The following is an 18,379-nucleotide window of genomic DNA, read 5'->3' on the forward strand; positions in this document are numbered from 1 at the left end:
TGAGTTCGTTTACGGCACCAGCGCAGCAGCATATTGCAATTGTTCCCTCGCTGGACTTAAGAGGGTGGTGCCATATGGCCAGGCTAGCCGTAACGGAAATGCTGTGTGACAGCTCGGAGTAACTCGGGCAAGCTCGGACGAGAGTCGCCAAAGCTGCAGCCAATGGGAGAAGGGCGGCGCGCCAGTGCAGCCGAGTTATAGTGCCTGGAATATACTATATATTATACTATAATATAGTATAGTATATTCTAGGCACTATAGCCGAGTGGAGCGTTGGTGTGAAGACATGCTTTCGCACGTCTGCTCGGTTCAACCACGTTGAAACTCTACCACATTTTTTTTTTCCTCGCTAATCAGCTGGCACAAAGTCATAGGTTGTGTTCTTGCAGCGGGTTGGGCACAACTGCGCCATTCACGTCCTTACCGAGGGGTTCGTCTCTGCGCATGACATTATACGAGCGATGTATTTCTCAATCTACTTGTGAAATTCCTTCGCAATATATATATATATATATATATATAATCAACGCCGTGGGTGCAGGAGCTTTACACTGTGCTGTTTGATGGCACACGGACAAAGGTGATTGGAAGCTAGCAGATACGTGACTGAAGGTAAGTCGGCAATACAGGCTGCTTCATATCGGCATGTGCGCGGTATTGAACGTTTATAAGACGAACACGATTGGCCAAGGTCTCTTATTCGATCCCGTTCATAGCGGCTGCTGCATTGCATTGTAGCCGAAATGCATTAACGCCGGTGCATTGGGTTTCCACTCTGCCTCATGGTGGTCGAATTCAATCAGGAGCTCTTCACTGCAGCATGCATCAAAGCCCGCAGCGTTGCTTTGGAAACTCAATCCAAGACGACCAGGTTGGGGATTAAAGAACGGAGGGAGGTGAAGACGTAACAGTTTTAAGCCTCTGGCTTAGTTTCTCATTACAGCTATGCTTCGGGCGCGGTTATGTTTCATTCCAGGGCAGTAGCTGTCTTTGCCGATGAGATGCGTGCTATATTTCGCAGGCCGGCTGATCACTGTGCGCTGCGCGGCTATCTGAAACGTGGCCAGAACAGCCAGTGAGGAACGCGAGATGTTCGAGCAAACCTAGCCATATAATGTCAGAAGTATAAAATTGCATTGCGTGTGATGTAGTATCTGTTCGTTTGTTCTGTTCCAGTGAAGTGCGGCTTTGGAGCGCCAATTGTGCCTGCTCTTCTGAGTGAATTCTGTGCTCATTTAGAAGATTTAGTAACCTGTCCTGCGCCTTCGTCATATCAGTCTTCGGTCCTTTGCGTGTTCGCTGCCCACTGCAGTGTATGCTGAAATATATGCTAACAGTAGAAGCGCACGCATTAGAACGCTGCGCAAAACTATGCCGCATGTTCGATCACGATTCTCGTGCGTGCACATGATGCGCGCTTGGTATGCACTACGCGACGACTGTCCGTGCATTCCGCCGTGTCGCGGCTGAGACAGCTGTGAACACTGTTCCATCATTTTTGGTGGAATCCGGGTACAATGTTATACATTAAACCATGCATGATGCGCGGACTAATAGCATTGTTTGTGCATACGAGTTAGCGGTTTCCCCTTCGCTTTGTTTGTTCATTGCATGATTCGCGGAATATGCACCTTCGTGCACCTGGCTTCGTCAGCGCATAGAACGAGGTGCCGTGGAGTTGGGGAGAGCAGTGGACCGCACTTTCGGCGGCCGTTGAACGCGCGGAGAGACGTCGTTGCGGTTAGTTCCGGATTCGGATGGTGGTAGATTCGTTGCTGATGTTGAACTGCGTTTGCTTTCGTGTAAACTTGCACCAGGAGCCGATTTTTGAGGACAGTTGCGGAGCTCTCGTTGTAGTCGTTGTTTCGTTTGGTCGCATGGTTTTGCTGACCTTTACACAGGAGGGGCGACAAAGCTTAGCCTGTGCCTGTTTGGTTGCACAGCTTCCGCAGTTTACCGTGTTCGAACCGGTAGTGCGAGACCGTGAGCGCGTTTCCTTTTAGGCCTATCGACTTTCGATGTTAATGCGTTTGAGGTGTTACCTTTTCTTAAAGTGACATGCCACTCGGCTGCCTTGTAAGACTGCACCTTTCTAAAGAAAGTCTGCCTGTTCTCAACATCCCTGGGGAGGAACGTTCACCTCACCTCTAAGAGGTTTTGGATGCTGGGGATGCTATGCGAGATGCACCGGAGAGCCTAGCACGAAAAATGGAGGATCGGAAGTGCGATACCGTGTCGCACTGCGGCACTCTTCGCTGGTCTGGCAACACTTAGAAGTATAAACGTTAGGTAGGGTTTGTTGTTGCGCGTAATCCACTTATAGTGAGGAGGTGGTGGGTGAGCACCTCCTGAGACATCTTGTTTCTTTCTGATAGTTTTGCTGTGTAAAATGAACGAAGAGCGCCATGCGCGTAAGCTATTGTGGCCCCTTGGAAGCGTGCTTAACCCTTCGGCAACAGTGTTATGCGGTGAAGGCTGCTTGCTTTGAGCGGCACAGCGTCTTTTTCATAAAGGAAGCCAACAGCCAACGAAACCAAGTAGCATAGGGGAATGTTTTTTTTCCTCTTTTTATAATATGTGGGTTTAATCAATGGTATATTAATAGTGTAAATATTTTATCGCTGGAAGATAATTGATTAGAAAGCAGAAGAAAAACAAGCCTTTGTCGCCGGTGGGATCCTAAGCCACCACCTCCGAATTTCGCGTCCGGTGCTCTACCAAGTAAGCTACGGCGGCGGCTTTCCAGTCTTCTGCTTTCGGAGGTATTTATGGCGCGTGTAACCTAATCTTCAGGGTGTTCACCAGCGCCACCCTCATTCATAGCGGCGGACGTAGTACGTCCTGTGATACTGGGACATTCACGTGGGACGTGATCGAACGGAGAGGACGGAAGCTTTGCGAGAACCCTTTTATGCAACCTGTGACATCAAGACTGCCAGAATCGAGGCCTTCGTTTAGCTATTGAGCAGATAAGGGAAGTGAAATGAGGGTCTCATTATGACATACACATGATGGAAGCCAACAGTCACCGAAACAGTCTTTTTAGCAGCATATGTTCGAAACTGGTGTGCCGCTGAAAGCCCGTCCATGGGAGTGAGGTGCTTCAAACCAACTGTCTGGCAACTTCGTTGTGATTATATTATTTTTAACGACGCTGTGAGGGGGCGCGTGCAGTGGAGGGCTCCCAATCAGCATTTACCATCTGGAGGAGTCTTTAACGTGCACTGAAGTCTCAGTATGAAATATCTTTCACAATCAGCATCTACAGCGGTAGGCGGCCGTCGACGCCAGGTATCGAATCCATGACCTCATGCTCAGCAGTGCAGCGCTTCAGCGGCTGGCCTAAGTTATAATGGCTTGACGGTCTAGTTGTTGTGCCACGATGGGAATTAAGCGCAAAAAGACATCGGACACGGCATAGGTGAGTACGCTTCACACACTACACTGGTGGTGACAATCGTGTGGCTTGAGCTGCATAAGGATTTTAATTACTCTAAGTGTGCGGCTGCCTGAGAGCGTCTACACCTTCTTAAAAGCCTAACTTGGGAACAACTTTCCTTGAGCGTCGAATTAGTGCGTTTAATGACGTCAATCGAGGTTCTTCCCTGTGTCGTCATTTCAGTTTGTTTATCGCTCAGTTGGCACATTTTCAAGTGGCATTCAGATTTCGTCCCGTGACGCTTGACATTGAACTCGCTAATGGCCGCAGGTGGCCAGCTTGCACCAAGGCTGGCATTGTGAAACCATTTGTTTCTAAATGTCGGGACTCGTCCACGATGCAGGGCACATACACGAGTGCAGCAGAAAGGGCAGCCAGCAGCTCAGGAATGCGCGGTCCTCACAGGCGTGGTATGATGGCCGGATATACAGCCGATTCTTCGTGCATGGGCGTTGTCAGATCTGAAATATGTTTCTCGCAACGGGATATAGTGCCACGGATATGTATAATTTGCACTCTGGGCAGCATTGTGTCCCCCTCCCTCCCACCTTTTTCCTCCTCCATACCTCTTAGTGAATATCTGATGAAAATGTATTCTCTGCCATTTTTTTCTTGTACTCGAGAGAGTTCCACAAGTTAATCTCTGCTCGTGCTTTCTTTGTGTCCGTAATGCCTGGTGCATGGTTATTCGGCCCAAGCGCGTGTGCGGCCTACAGCAGAATAATGCAGACCTCTGAAATAGGGCTGACGCGCGCGTATTGCGGAGTCGTCGAGCGACTCGATGTTTATGAGACAGGGCTGCATAGCGGTAACCAAAGGTCTGTTCAGACGTCCACACCTCCGATGCGTTCGCTCTCTCGATTTATGGCGACTTCCCGCGGGGCGCGTGGCTGACCGGTGACGTGGCGCCGGTCCCCGCTTGAGGCGACGCTGTGCCTCGGGCCAGGTTGGGCAGCCTATACGCTTCCTGGGGCAGGCCACGGGCACGCCTTGACCCTGACGCGGCATCGCCGTCGCCGATATCGCACGCGACATCGCGTCTCCTTCGGGGACCCGTGCGCGTGCCCGGCATGCCCATGTGACGTTGTCCCGGCGCACTATACGCGGCTGCCCCTGTATACCGGCCGCGCCTCGTGACTAGGAGCGAGGTCGGTCGAGGAAGCAGCACGTGCCTCTGGTTATGCGCATGTGTGCGCGCGCGCCCGCTTCTTTGTCATTCTGGTCTCGTGTCTGCCCCATTGGATTTGGCCTACATCGTCCATTGTTCTTTTGCGCGGTATGTGGGATTAGTCGATCTCCGCTGCAAAGGTTGCGCCACTGGCTTTTCATCGGCGCGCCTCCAAGGTCTCGGGATCGAATCCCAGCCGCGGCGGCCGCATTCCGATGGAGCGGAAACCCGAAGATTCCCGTGCTCTGTCAGGTGGTCGGAGTCAGTCCAGAGCCGTTCATTTACGGCAAATATATTTCTCCACCTCCTGGCGCACGATGTAGAGATGAGGGATGACCAGTCGTCAGTCCAGTGTGTTTAGGGTAATCCTCCAAGGAGGTGTCGGATTCTTTTTTTTTTTCAGCTGCGAAGATTGGGGAAATCTCTACAGCTTTCATTTAAAGCCACGTGCCTGCTCTCAGGTGGTTATTAATGAGTAATTACTCGTTAATTAACCAGTTTTGCCTCGGTCAGGCTTAGCACTACCTGGCCTTGTCATCATGATCAGAGCGATGCCAGGATATGTACGAGGACCCGTAACTTTTACTACGCTGCTATCGTTTCCGAATTTCTTGCACAAACACGCCCTTGCACGCTCCTGACGACGTGTTGAAATTACAGGTCGACGCCCTCCATTTCCTTTCAGACAGAGTGCAGTCCCGAGTAAAAAAAGGTTTGCACAATGACGTCACCGGAGCGGTGAAAATCTCACCGCGCGGCTGGCGTGGAGCCGGGCTTTGCGAACACACTTGGCACTTTTCCTATCGGCGTGTTCGTAACCGCAGCGTCGAGCGTTGCTATCTGCTGCTCCTGTGGCACGTCACTATATTACTAATCTTGGTTTACTCGCGACTGTACAGTCTGACACAATACGAATGCTATCAGTTCAGATTCAGATTAGCCTGCTCTAACATAGTTTATTTTTGAACAAGGCTGACCGAAACCACGAGATTAGCTAGTCGCTTGGTTCTTCTCTTCTGTGTCGCCGCTTTTTCATTTTTTTTTTAGCGTTAAGTGGCCACCTCGACAGGACAAGTTTTATGGGTCTTGTTAGGTCGGAACGAAAGCGACCAACTTATTGGTTGCGAGCGTGCCTATTCCATCGTTCTCTGTTGGTGCCTCCTCCCCTGTCTCACCTTGCTGCGCTTACTGCAGTGTCGGGGGCAAGCTTTGCTCCGACCTTCAGTTAGCACACAGTCACTGCGGTCAACCGAACCGTGGCAGCTGGCCCTGTGCCCAGTGCGCCTCCGAGGCAGACTGGGGGGGATGTGCGCGGTTGATGCGGCGAGCGATAGCCTCGGTGCGCTTGGGGCGGAGAGGCTTTTTGGGTCCGCATTAAATTAGACGCGTAGGATTCGAAGCCCCCCCCCCCCCCCCCCCCTCCCATTCCTCTTGTGAGGATGCGTCGCAGAAATTCCCGCACCGTGTGTCGTGGCGCGGTTTGCAGCTGCTGAACGCGCCCTCTCTTGATTTACAGTGATTGAACGGACCGCCTCAATTTGCCTTCCAGTTTGAGGAATTTGTGCGTGCAACCCGAGGTTGTCAGCATATCTCGACAACAGGCACGTGCCATCAGATAGCGCTAAGTACGCCCTTCTTATTATGCTGGCCGGTTCACCCACACATTCCCGTCAAACACTGATTTTTTTTCTACAGAAAAACCGCAAGAGCCGGCTGTTTGCTTCTGCGGTGACAGGCTATCTGTCTGGGCGAGCGAGTTAGCGCGCGCTATATAGCCGCTTTATCAGTACGCAACGTTGCGCGTGGGCTTTGAATGTCGTTTTGCGATAATAATGCGACGCGCCACATGTTCTAAACGGCCAGTGTGGTGAAAAATTTGCGTTGTATCGCATCTTGGAACTTACTGGCAATTTTTCATTGCCTCATGCAAGCGGCAACACTTTCGCAGGAGACAGCTCGGCACGAGAAACTGGCTAATGTAGTTTTCACTACAGAGCATGGTCACGCGAAGTAACCACCGTCGAGTTGAAGCTGTGCGTTGCTTTAAACCGTAGTCAGGCCCTGCGCGCAAAATGGAATTGCTATAGAGAATTGCTATGGACTTGCTATAGAGACAGAGTGATTTGCTCGCGCGCGCTGACACGCTCGCCCAGCCTGCCTGTAACTGCGCAAGTGAAGAGCGGTCCCTGGCGGCTTTTCTGTCGGAAAAGCAGTGTCCGACGGAAATGCATGCGCCAAGAGGCCAGCATACTAAGGAGGGTGCTTTGCGCATATCTCGACATCCGACGCGCGCCGTCGGATAACGCTAACTAGTAGTCATGCCACCGTTTCCGTGGCCTCTCCGCTCTTTCTCATGTCTGTGCGTGCTCTGAATGCTGCTTCGAAACGGTTGCAAATGAAATAAGATAAAAATTGAACTCGGCCCTGCATGTATGCTTTCCCGCATAACATCTCAGCATCTCCGTTTTTGGTTTTGCGGAAAAGCTCGCTTTCCGAAATACGTGCCTCGACACCCGCTGAGCCGCACGTTGGCTATTTTTAGCTGATTAAGATGTTATTTTCTGTTCCGCTGTGAAGGATAGAAAAAAAATGCAATTGCCGAATGCTAATGTTTTATGAGGAAAAAGAAAGGCGCAGTAGTTGCCGCACTCTGTGAACAGTCGAACCTTGCCATGAAGCGACGGAGGCAAAAGTAAAGAGGCGCTCTGTATGGAGTGCTTCGAATTAGTTTGGGTGCATGTTTTTTTTTGCTTTTATAATGATGCCTAAGACATTATCATGCATGGACTACCACGTGGCATTAACCTAAGACCGCTAAATATTCATAATCCAATTTCTCGTGCTGTTTCGGCTTCAACAGCCGAATGATGACTGTGACGTCAAAGTGTGCTTATAAGGTCACGCGAGACATGAAAAAACTGCGACATAATGTCTGCCTCGTCGTTTTAATTTACTGCAACGCTAAAGCCATGCTGCCTCAAGAGCCGGAACAACGAGTGTAGAAGCAGCGATTATATTGCAGATTTTCATGCCCCACGTGACGTAAAAGGTCACATTGGCTTCATAGTCATCGTTCGGCTGTTGAAACCGAGACAGCATCGCAAAAAAAAATCGATTCTTGTTGACAGCGCGTTAAAGCACAGGGACAGAAGAAACACAGAGGACGACATCACAGGCGCTGTGTTTCTTCTGTCCCTGTGCTTTAACGCGCTGGCAACAAGAATGGATCATTACCAACTAGCCCGGCAATTTGTCCTAAAAAAAATCGATTATAAATCATTTAGCGGTCGTAGGCCAATTCTACGTGATGATTTAGGCATAGTAGTGTCTCCCGCATTATTTTAGAGAACATGCCACCGAAATTAGATATCTGTGCTCTTTTAGCGTTCACTGACATTGCACTTAACTGTTCGTCGTTTGTATTCTGCCTTCGTCGAAATGCGGCCGCTGCAGCCGGGATTCAATCCAGCGACCACGGGCCCAGCTGTCGAACGCCGCAGGCACTCAGCCGCGGCGGCTGCTCGATCGCGTCCGCGTTCTTTACGACGCGTCGCATTACTAGGCAAGGCGCGCGCTCTTGCGGCGCCGTCTTTTCGTTAACTCTTCCTGGTGTCACTGCCTCCGTTCGCAAGATTGTATCTGTGTCACAGCCAAAGGCCATGTTTGAACCCGTGCGCGCGACGCGACATTACGCAAACTGTTTTGATCGAGTTGAGGAAGTGCAAGCCGGCGCGCAGTGGTCGCCTGGAGTTTGGGCAATCCCTGCCCACTCCTCCTCTCCTTCCTTCCCTCACTCTTCTCGTCGGAGGGCGCGCGCGTTTTTCTCGCGGGCGATCGCGCGTGTATAGACAAGCTTGATAAAAACGTGCTCGGAGAGTATAGCGAGTGATTTCGCGCTCTTGTAGACCTGTAATGGGTTATCTTTTTTTTTTCTCTCTCTTTGTGCTCGTATCTCTCTATATATCTAAAATTTTAATGCGATTCGGCCTTTTATTCTTACTCTCTCGATCGTAAATTTGCTCGAGTCTAGCGTCACCTGATTTGGCTGCAACTCGTATAGCTAACCATGGTCTCGTGATGGAAGAATGTTTTCTCGTTCCTGCATGATTACTCAAATGCGTGCTACTCTGGCGGGGCCGGTGTTTGCAAGCTTGCATTTAATGCGCGTCCTTCTTTTTCTTAGTTCGTTTTTTCACCAACCTGGATGAATTTCTTTCTTCCTTCATCACTTCTCTAATGTGCTCGTCGCCGGCTTCATGTCTTCACCGCTGTTGTCGCCGTGATCACAACGGGAAGGTGCGCGGTTCAGCACTTGTCCGTGCCTTCTGGTTCGAGCATGCCGACGAAGCCACCGCGATCCAAACGGGCCTCTTAACAACGCGCGATGAAGAAAAACACCTATGCACGGTCGAAACCGCACTGTTTCGCCAACTTGTGTAGATGGCGCCACTTAGGAAATGCAGGTGGGCCGAGTACCGGAACTTCTCAATTTGACGACAAGTACGAATCGTCTCCCGCGCCTTTCGGTTCGTCTCACTGTACTCTGATGTACTTTTGACGTCAGAAGAGCTCACATCGGTCGGCCCACCTTTGTGGCGGATCGAACGTAAAAGATTCGCAAGCACGAACGCGCGCACCGAAACTCGCGAGCAGAAAAACTGCAGGTCGGGTAGTCTTGGCACGGTTGGCATTCCAGGTAACTATTGGCATCCTCTTTGTCTATGGGAGGTGGTGAGTGCCACCTTGTCTAGTGAATTAAAGTGGTTAATCACTTTATCTGATTCCCTCCTTCCCTTTTTTTCTGTTGTGAAAAATCGTGTTTATTTTATTTTATTTTTTGTCATTCAAGGCTATTAGACCGCCAGAATGGGAGTGAGTCGGTTTCCGCGGGCTGGGATGTGATAGAAGGACGGATAGTTAACCGAACCTCCGCAAATAACATGCGCACTTATCAAGCCGCGGAGCAGCAAAAGCGTCAGTGTGCTTTGTTGCGACCCGTGGACAGTCAGTCACAATGCGCGAAAAGAGAAAACGGTACACTAGGACAAAATCGGTGCTGTAATAAACTCAAATCACTTTTGGGCATATGATATCCCGCTCTGTCGTTCTTAAGGCCTTTCCCACCATCATCGACGAAAGAAAGGAAGCTTCGTATCTGTGCTCCTTTCAGGAGGAAGGATCATGGGTGACCCGAGCTAGACCAGCAAGTGTTCAGAGGTTCCTTCACAACGTTTTGGACCTCAGTCGGACTAAGCTTTCCGCATCCCCCTCCTTTCCTGGGCGCCTCGGAAGACTTCTGGTGGAGACGGGAGTTCCCGGAGTATCGGGAACGTATCGATACGTAGACAACGGTCCATGAGCCCCGGCGGCATGCGCGATCGCACGCATGTTCGCGCGTCGTGACCGTAACCTTTCCGGGCGCCGCTTTCCCGCAGCGGCGCGCCGAAAGTTTCCGACCGTGTCGCGGACCAAGGACCGTGCTCAAACGGACCGACAAGACTCCTCGCTGCCGAACCCCCCCCCCCCCCGCCCCCCCCCCCCCCCCGGGCCTTGGTGCGCGGTACACGGCCGAAATGGGTGGAGGGCGCTCGAATGGAAACGTGATACACGCCGTAAATCGCGGTCACCGATTTAGAATTACCCGCTCCGAGGGCGAGTCGGCGCATCGCTTTCAAAAAAAGGGGGGAGGTGGAAGCTTCGCCCCTTCTCGCTTCTTCCTCACCTCGCCTTGCGCTGCCGGTGACAGGTACACGGCGGGCCGCTTCCTCGCTTCCATGCCTTTTCCTGCTTTCCTTCTGAAGGGAGGCTCGCTTTCGGCCGCTTGGCTGTTTCCACTTTCGACTCGACTGCGCCATCATCCGCCTGTCTGGTGCTGTGGTCGAGGCGTCCTTCTACGCGGGGGGAGGTCTTTCGATCGTCGCGGCATCTCCTCATCAAACTTATTTCCTTCTCGTCCAAGCATGCTCCGCTTGTGCACTGCATGCAAGGCAGGAAGTGCAGAGTACCGGGGTGAGCACTTCAGCAGAACTTCAGTGTCGCCCCGCATCATCGACCTCGGTAATCTGCTTCAGATCAGATCCCTGAAGACCGTCGAATCGCGGTGGTGGATAACACCGTTCACACACTACCGGGTAAACTGCAGACTCCAAAAGCTAGACACGTGCAAGCCACGGACGAACTCATCTAAGTGCTTCAAAGCCTTGAAAGGTGGTGGCCTCCAACCAGCTTTGTTTTGTGGGGAAGTCGGAGACGGTGCGAGTTCTCTGTGTAATGCGAGAGCCCTGAAGTCACAGTTGTCAAGTTTCCGACAAATAGTTTTCGTGAATAGACATCGTGGACTAAGCGAACTCAACTTTTCCTCCTCAGTCACTCTATTTTCTATTTCTCTCCCTTTTAATTAGGCGCATTGCCGGGGGGAGGGCATGTGGCAGACCATTGTCGCCACTGCCGTGGTTCGACGCCTCGGTTCCGCGACACCACTATCCTGAATAAGTTCGGGTCTAAAATAAGCAGGGAAGTGTACGAGGCCTACTGTATCAAGAAGGAATCTGGCTCCTGTGTCAGCAAAACCTCGGTAAACCTGTCTGATAAAGAGTATTCATATCTAGATTGCATGATGTCCCGTACAGGCCTGCGCACCAGTGTTACGTGATGACCGTTTGTCATGTTACAGTGTGATTACGATGATTGTATAAATGTGACGCACTGTTGTAATAAACCAGTTGAAGTTCCGCGCTCTGTCCTGTTGGTTTCTTCCTCGTCCCTTCTCTATTTTGCGCGGTTTTAAGATGCATTCTACTAATATTCACCAACTAGCCCGTCTCTCTCTATTGTTAATTAACCTCCTCAAATGATGAGTAGGCATCCGGATCATTATCATCATCAGCTGAACTGCATGCGTCCACTGCAGAACAAAGGCGTCTCCCAAATGCCTCCACTTAACCCGTCTCCTGTGCCAGCCGCGGCCGCTTTATTTTCGCAATCTTCCTAATCTCATCCGCCCACCTGACTCTGGCGCCTCCTGCTACGCTCGAGGCCAGTCAGGTATTATTTAGGGTTGTGGGAATTCTCGAACGTTTAGAACATCGAAGCAAATAATGGTGCGGCGTTCACTTCGGCCTTCGAAGCGAATAGCAATTTCGTAAACCTACAATATTGTTTTCAAGTTCCGTAATTCAAACAAGCTGGTGGATGAAGCAGTCAGTGGTATTGTGAATGCTCTTCACCGTTCTGGATGTCTGAAGATGTTCTCAAGCGTGCCCTAACACACGTGCTTACACCTGGCCTTTATAGAGTATTACTAGTAAAGGCCTACCTTTCTTAAGAAATCAGCTTTGTCGCTGTTGCGCGCTTGTCCGAGCGCCCCCACTGGATTGCTAGTTGCGGACGCGCAATGCATATAGCTGTCCTTTCGGCTGTCGCCGACAGATGTTCTCAAGCGTATTCCTTGACACATGTCCTCTCACCTTGCTGGGTTCGTCGGTGGTACTTCGGCCATTTCCCGTCGCAAGTAGTTCTATAGTCGTACGCGAGAACTGCAGGATGGTCAGTACCTGACCGTCGGCTCATAAGAGTTTCGTTTACGTGCGCATGGTCGTGGATTGTGGGTCGGGGCCGCCTTTCTAAAGCAAACACGATCCTGGAAACCTTCTTTGTGCTCGCAGAGCGTAATGTCCCTGCCTCAGTTCACTTAAGGCACCGTGGCACCCCAAAACTACCGAAACGTCATTCCGTCGGCAAGTGATTTGAGCGCAGCATCATGTTGTCACCGTTTCTGAGGTATAGTTCTGACCCGCCGCGGTGTAGCAGTGCTTCTGTGCTCCCGGTCAGCTTTCAGTGGTACTGCAGCAGAGGCTAGGCGGGAACGGGAAGAAGAATCCTTTGTCGCCGTACCGTGGGAGTTCAGACTTGGGATGGATGGATGGAGGGGAAAAGTTGAAGAAACGGTGTGGGGTTGCTAGGGCCTCGCGACGATGTAGGCACAAAGGCCCGTCACCTTCCCTATCCTGTCTAGCCTCTGCTGCAGTGCAGCATGAAGTTTATGGCTGAGCCTCAGAGTCGCGGGATTGAATCCCAGTAGTTTACTAGTGCGATGTCAGAGTGCGTTTGAAGAGCCCTGAGTAGTCTAAAATAATCGGAAACACACATGCAGCTTCGGGACGTCCACACAACTACCAAAACAGCTGACGGTTTCAAACCCTGCATCAGGTGCCGGCCGAACGCATACCACTATCCGAGCTTCTACGTCACTTGTATTCCTCTGCTGTTTGACAGCTGGAACTGAGTGCAGTACTGCAGCCGCTTTGTGGATTGTACCAGGTGGTTTCAAGTGAGGCACCGTGTTGGGCGATCACCGCTTCGACCATGGTTCTGGTCCTCCAAAGACGGCGCGGTTGTCTAATCCACCTATCGTCATGTGCTGTGCTGTGCACTGAGGAAGATATTTGTGGTCCACAATTATGGCGCCAGAGGTGTCACGTGCCGGCCGTCTCTGCACGGCTGCACCTGTTATGAACTTGTCGCTGAGGTGCAGCCGGGGAGTGTCGCGGTACCTCGTGCACAAAAAAAGAGAGCGGCGTCCGTTTGGTGCGGGCGCTCGCGTTCCTTGGAACGTCGCCAGTGGGTCGGAAATGCGACCTGGGCCTCGATAGTGGCCAGTTTTTTTTTTTTTGCAGGCGCATGATTTAATACCGCACAAAGCTCGTCGAATGAGCAGGCCCTTCAATATTATTGTTTTCTCCAGCACAATCGTCTGGCTCCGTTGCGCCACTGTGAGGGACCACGCGCCCAGGAAGCCACGGGCGAAGGAAAAACCCATTGTGTGTCCAGATGTTCGCGGCTTATGGGCGATGCAAGAGTAACCACGGAAGAAGGGGAAAAGGAGGGGGGGGGGGGAGTGTGGAGAGAGAGAGAGCGGGTGTATCTTCGTTCCGATGTGCCTTCCTCCGCCCGAGCTCGGCTCATTTGAATGCCGTTGTAGGTGAAGCCTTGCATACGCGCGACCTGTGTGCTGTATAGCCTCCCCCCCCCCCCTCCCCCTTCTGCACTCTGTCGTCGCTGCTTGAGTAAGATGCACCATTTTAGGCGCAATTCTTTCTGTCTTGAGGCGGCTGGCTGGAGTGGTGTGGTGGATACCCCTGCCGCCTCCTCTCCTCTGCCTTCGTGCTTTACTCCTAGGAGGCGCAGACGAAGAAAAAAAAAGCGGGTTGGGAGGGGGATCACACGGCAGGTTGCAGGTCTCCTCTCCGTAGCTTGTGAGCAGCTTTGGGCGCGTGTTGTGGCGTTGCTTGTGCCACGCGCTGGTCGAGCGCAAGTGAGTGGCGTAACGCCCTGTTGCTGCTGCCGCTTCCCCTCGGTCTCCTCCGCACCCTCTCGCCGGGAAAGACTACTTTCCCCGGCCGGCATCGCGCCGGCCGTCCCAGAACGTTGCCGCGTACCTTTGCGTTCGTGCCTCAGCATCATCGCGGCGCCCACCGCCTCGCCGTGCGTGCCACACGCCCGTTCGTCGTCGACGGTGATCCGTTCCGTTGGCCGCCGTGCGATCGCTGCTCGCTTGCCCAGTGCGCAGCAGAAGACGGGAGGCAGGACCGGACTCGTTGCACTGGGTGCCCCGTGCGCCCCCGCCGCGCCGGCAGACGCCTGTCTCCTCCACGTTTTCCATTTTTCATTTTTTCCCTGGCCCTGCCTGGAGTGTCATTTGGGCTGTCTGTAAACGAAGAAGTCGGGGCTGCTCACCTCGCGTGCATTTTGGGTGAGGCGCGCGAGTTCTGCTGCTGCTTCTCTGGCGGTGTGGTGTGGTGGCGGGGAAGAGCTCTTTGCGGGCCGTTGACTGGCGGCCCCTCCGTTCCCTCGCCTTCCTCCCACGTCGAGACTGGAGCGCGCGCGAGAGCCGCGGGAGGAGAAGCCAGTCCATCCAGCTGAGCGCCTCCCTCATCCTTTGGTAAGCGTCCAAGTGGGTCTCTTCTCGCATCCTCTGCCTCCCGTCTCTCTCTCTCGCTGCGTTTTAGAGGGGCCGCAGACGTCGGCCGCGACGATGTCCGTCTGGCCGTGCGTCTTATGTGCGCAGTGCAGGATTCGCCCCCCCCCCCCTTTTTTTTTCTTTTAAAATTCTGACGCTTGCATTCAGCGGCTATCGCATGCCCCTCTTGGAACGTGCGCAGGTTATTGAATAAGGCCGGTTAGAGAGTCGGGGATGTGGGGAAAGTAAGCGTTGCGCTTGGTTCTCTTCCAGCTGTGTGAGAAAAAGCATTGAAATGCGCTGACATACACAGCTGGCAATCCCCTCTTGATCTTGTCACTGAGAATGGCGGGGGTGGGAGAGCGGAGGGGATTACGTCCCAGGGCGTATCGAGCGAGTGACGTCACCGTTGTCGACTCTAAACTTGGCCACTATTGTGAGCAAGACCGAAAGGCACGCAGAAGACGCCGTCTGGGTGTTAGCGGTGCCACTTAGACAAAATGTGAAACAATTCAGACATACACTGTGTTAATGTGCTGCGACCAATAACTCGCGTCTACTTGATGCAGGTACCCATTTTTAGATGGTGTCACTGAATGTATAGCGGTGTGAGTAACAGTAATGGCTTCTGTTTTTCCCTCGTACCTACCGCTTTTCAGCACTTTTTTTCTTCAAATATTCTTAGCTACTGTGTTGTTTCATTTTGCTGGTCTACTTTAAAGTATTTTTTTTTCTCGCAAAAGTGTCGGCGCTCTGCCAGCGTGCGCTAACCCTCCTGTGTTAGTTTTCGAGCTACTGGTGTTGGTGCAGTGGCAAAGGGAAAGAGTTGCACCTTGCCCCTGCAAATTTTTTATTGTTGCAGTAAGTGGGTTAACATGTATTGTAATTAAAGGCTTTCTCCTCTGTAGTACACTTCGTACGTACTGTAATAAAAAACGAGCCTGTAGACGTTATAGGTCTTTCGTACGTTGAGTGTTGCCCCGGTGCTATATTTTTATTGCCTTCGATTTCTTGCCTCGTTAAACTGACACTATACACCTTCAGTATACCGTGTCACCGTTACCGGAGTACCGCGAGCCCGCTCACCGCCGATGAATACGCGCTGATTGGTCCCGATGCTGCAGGCGCGCGCGCAGCTGCCGGTTACCTGGCGACATCTGGCGTAGTGAAGGCGATTTGCGCATGCGCATTGACTGCGCGCGGGCTCCCGCTACTCCGGTACCGGTAACGGTTACACGGTACACTGTATGCTAAAGGTGTCTATTACCGCAGTACGGATGCGTTGACTGCGAACGCAACTCATACTGGACGCGAAGGCATTTGAACGCTTAGATTATCAGTGATTATTACCAGACTGTTTTTAATTTTGGTATCAACTGGTAGGGATAGCCGGCAAACTCTGCTTCGAGTGCTTGTGTTCTTCGTTGCAATTAATGTTTTCGTTGTTGCAGCCATGCCAGGAAAACCTGTTTCTTTGCATAAGTACTTGGCACATGCATTTAAAGGCCTGCTCAAGGTCAAACAAGTAGGTTTGACGAAGGAATGTTTAAACAATCGAGTCCTTGTAGGCCGTTCCCTCAAGCAAAGCGTGAATAGAGCAAATGCAAATCGCACTATTTTGCCGTAAAACTTGCATTACCTCGAGATGGAATAGTATATAAGAAAGAAAAAAGCATATTGTCGTAGGCCTGTCGCCCCGTCCCACGGTGCGGTCCTTTTCAGAAGTGCTCAGGAAACTGAAGTTTTCGTGTTGAGCCATGGAGGCGAATAGTAGTGTGATGACCCCCATAATGCGCAGGTCCACACGGGACGGAGAGGCAAAGAGACACCGTATGGCTCAGTTTAAACAAACAGGTATAATCAATAATTACACATGGTTAAGGTTATACATCAGAGGCTGGGGCGTCCGAGCTTACGTGCCGACGACTTCATGGGGGCGATGGAGTGGCTCCGGAGTTGGGCTCGAGCGGTTGCTGGCAGAAGCTGCACGCCGTCGGGCTTCGGCACTGAAGGCTCTCTTGGCGAACGATGTCGTCCTCAGCGTGTATGCAGTAGAATTTCAATAGTCGTCCGTTTCTTCGAGGATGGTTCACAAACCCTTCCTCTAGTGTCGTTCGGCTTGGAAGATGAACAGGAGGCGAGCTTGTAGATGATGACAGCAGAGCATAATTTTACAACATACATATACAGAGAGTTAAACTGGGAAAAAGCAGAACTGAATTTACAAAAGAACAAACTTTGCACTACTTTACTCATCGACCGGGCAGGTTAGTGCCTAAGTAGCATCACATTACATGCTAAGCATGGAGCCCCAGCTCAGACTGGACTGCATCCGTTTACATGTGCTTTTAAGCACTTGATTAACAAAGGACTAAGGGCGGTCATTTCCAGTGGCCCGCCCAAAGCATCAATTCTCCAATCCAAAATAACATGCGAGATGGGGACCACCCCTTGGGTTGGGCTTAGCCTCGAACCCAGAGTCTGTTAACAATACAAACTAAATAAACAACAAAAACGCCACCACTCTCTCTCAAGTGAGAGTATACACAGGCTCTCTCTTCGGAGCTAATTCACTAGCGCCTGTCTTTCCACATTCTTGGCGAGTACTGCCTGTCCGCCATGACAGGTGTCCGTCACGGCCCTTCTGGGAAGCTGTGGGTGCCTTCCCGGCGATAGCCCACGACAAAGGGGGGGGAGGGAAAGAATGTTGTCTTCGCGGTAGCGCATAGCGTCGGCTGTGGTACGGCGCGCTCTGGCCCGCTGACAGCTCCCTTGTCCTGGAATGTGCCCGGAAATTGGGGAGGATAAAGCCTGTTTCCCCGGGGCGGCGGCGGGTCCGGTTGTTCTGGTCGTCACTCAAAGAGCATGGCTGGGTAATTGATGATGCCGCTGTCACGGGTCTCCGTCTACGCCGCGCCGTCGAACGTGGATCCTCGTAGCACACACGGAATGTCACAGTAGCGTTATAGTAGCACCTTGGGGTACTTCATATGTGGCGCCTTTGCGAAGGATAGAGATACGCTTCTTCTCATCCTTGGACACTTGGTGTGCTGCTGACGCTGTGCCTCCAGCACTGCTGTGCCCTGGAAATTTCCGAAAAGGACGCGACGTCATATTCGCTCACGCCCCGGCTACGTAGTTCACTAAGTCAGGATAAGAACGCTCGAGTATCTGACATTCGCTGCAGTGGCGCTGGCGTTCGGCTGCTGGGCCCGAGGTCGGGACATGGAGTCCTTCGGCAGCCTTTGTCCTGGGTGGCGTGCCTTAACTTATGAGGGCCGATTAAGCATTTGCCGGCGCTTCACATACACCTGGCAGTGTGCGTGTGCGAGTTCGCTACAAACGAGCGCGTGGTTTGGGCAAAAGTTTGTGAAGCTGTAGGCTGCAGTCTCGAGCTTTGCTAAATGGAGCAGCGGAGTGAAGTCCGTAATAACGCAACAGCAGCAGCAGCTTGTACCCACCTTGCTGCCTGCCTCATATCAGAGCTAGGTCGTTTAAAATTTGACGAAGCCTGGGTTTCTCTGCTTTGTGCGCCGGGGCAAAGAAGAGCGTTTTGTGGGTGTTGTCCCTTGCGCTGTAATAAGGAGGACGCGGCCTGTGTAAAAAGCAGTGTCGACATGTACTGAGAACTGGCGACGGAAAAGAAAAGCTTTGAAGACAGCCCCATGACAGTGCGCCGTTGTTTATTGCAGTCTGCGGCGGAGGTGATTACCCCGCGGAGGCAGTTAAGATGGGAGTGTTTAATTTAATGACCCGTGTGGCATTAAAGGTCCGAGAACGTGCACCAAAGGGCAGCTGGGTTCCGTACGTCTTT

At 52.0% G+C, this 18,379-nt stretch overlaps 1 protein-coding gene across 7 annotated transcripts in view; it reads left to right on the forward strand.

The window, feature by feature from the left end:
- The window catches only part of LOC144136384 (zinc transporter foi-like), an 87,978-nt gene that overhangs the window by 33,460 nt on the left and 36,139 nt on the right, over window positions 1–18,379 (forward strand). Inside the window, exon 1 of one of the 7 annotated variants that reach the window (XM_077668665.1) lies at window positions 13,686–14,547. The exons of the other annotated variants lie outside the window; for them this stretch is intronic. The gene's annotated coding sequence lies outside the window, so the exon portion shown is untranslated. Of the gene's footprint in view, window positions 1–13,685; window positions 14,548–18,379 lie in introns of those variants that run through there. 7 annotated transcript variants of the gene reach the window in all.

This window comes from Amblyomma americanum, chromosome 6 (assembly GCF_052857255.1).
Source record: "Amblyomma americanum isolate KBUSLIRL-KWMA chromosome 6, ASM5285725v1, whole genome shotgun sequence".
In the NCBI taxonomy this organism is placed as follows: domain Eukaryota; kingdom Metazoa; phylum Arthropoda; class Arachnida; order Ixodida; family Ixodidae; genus Amblyomma; species Amblyomma americanum.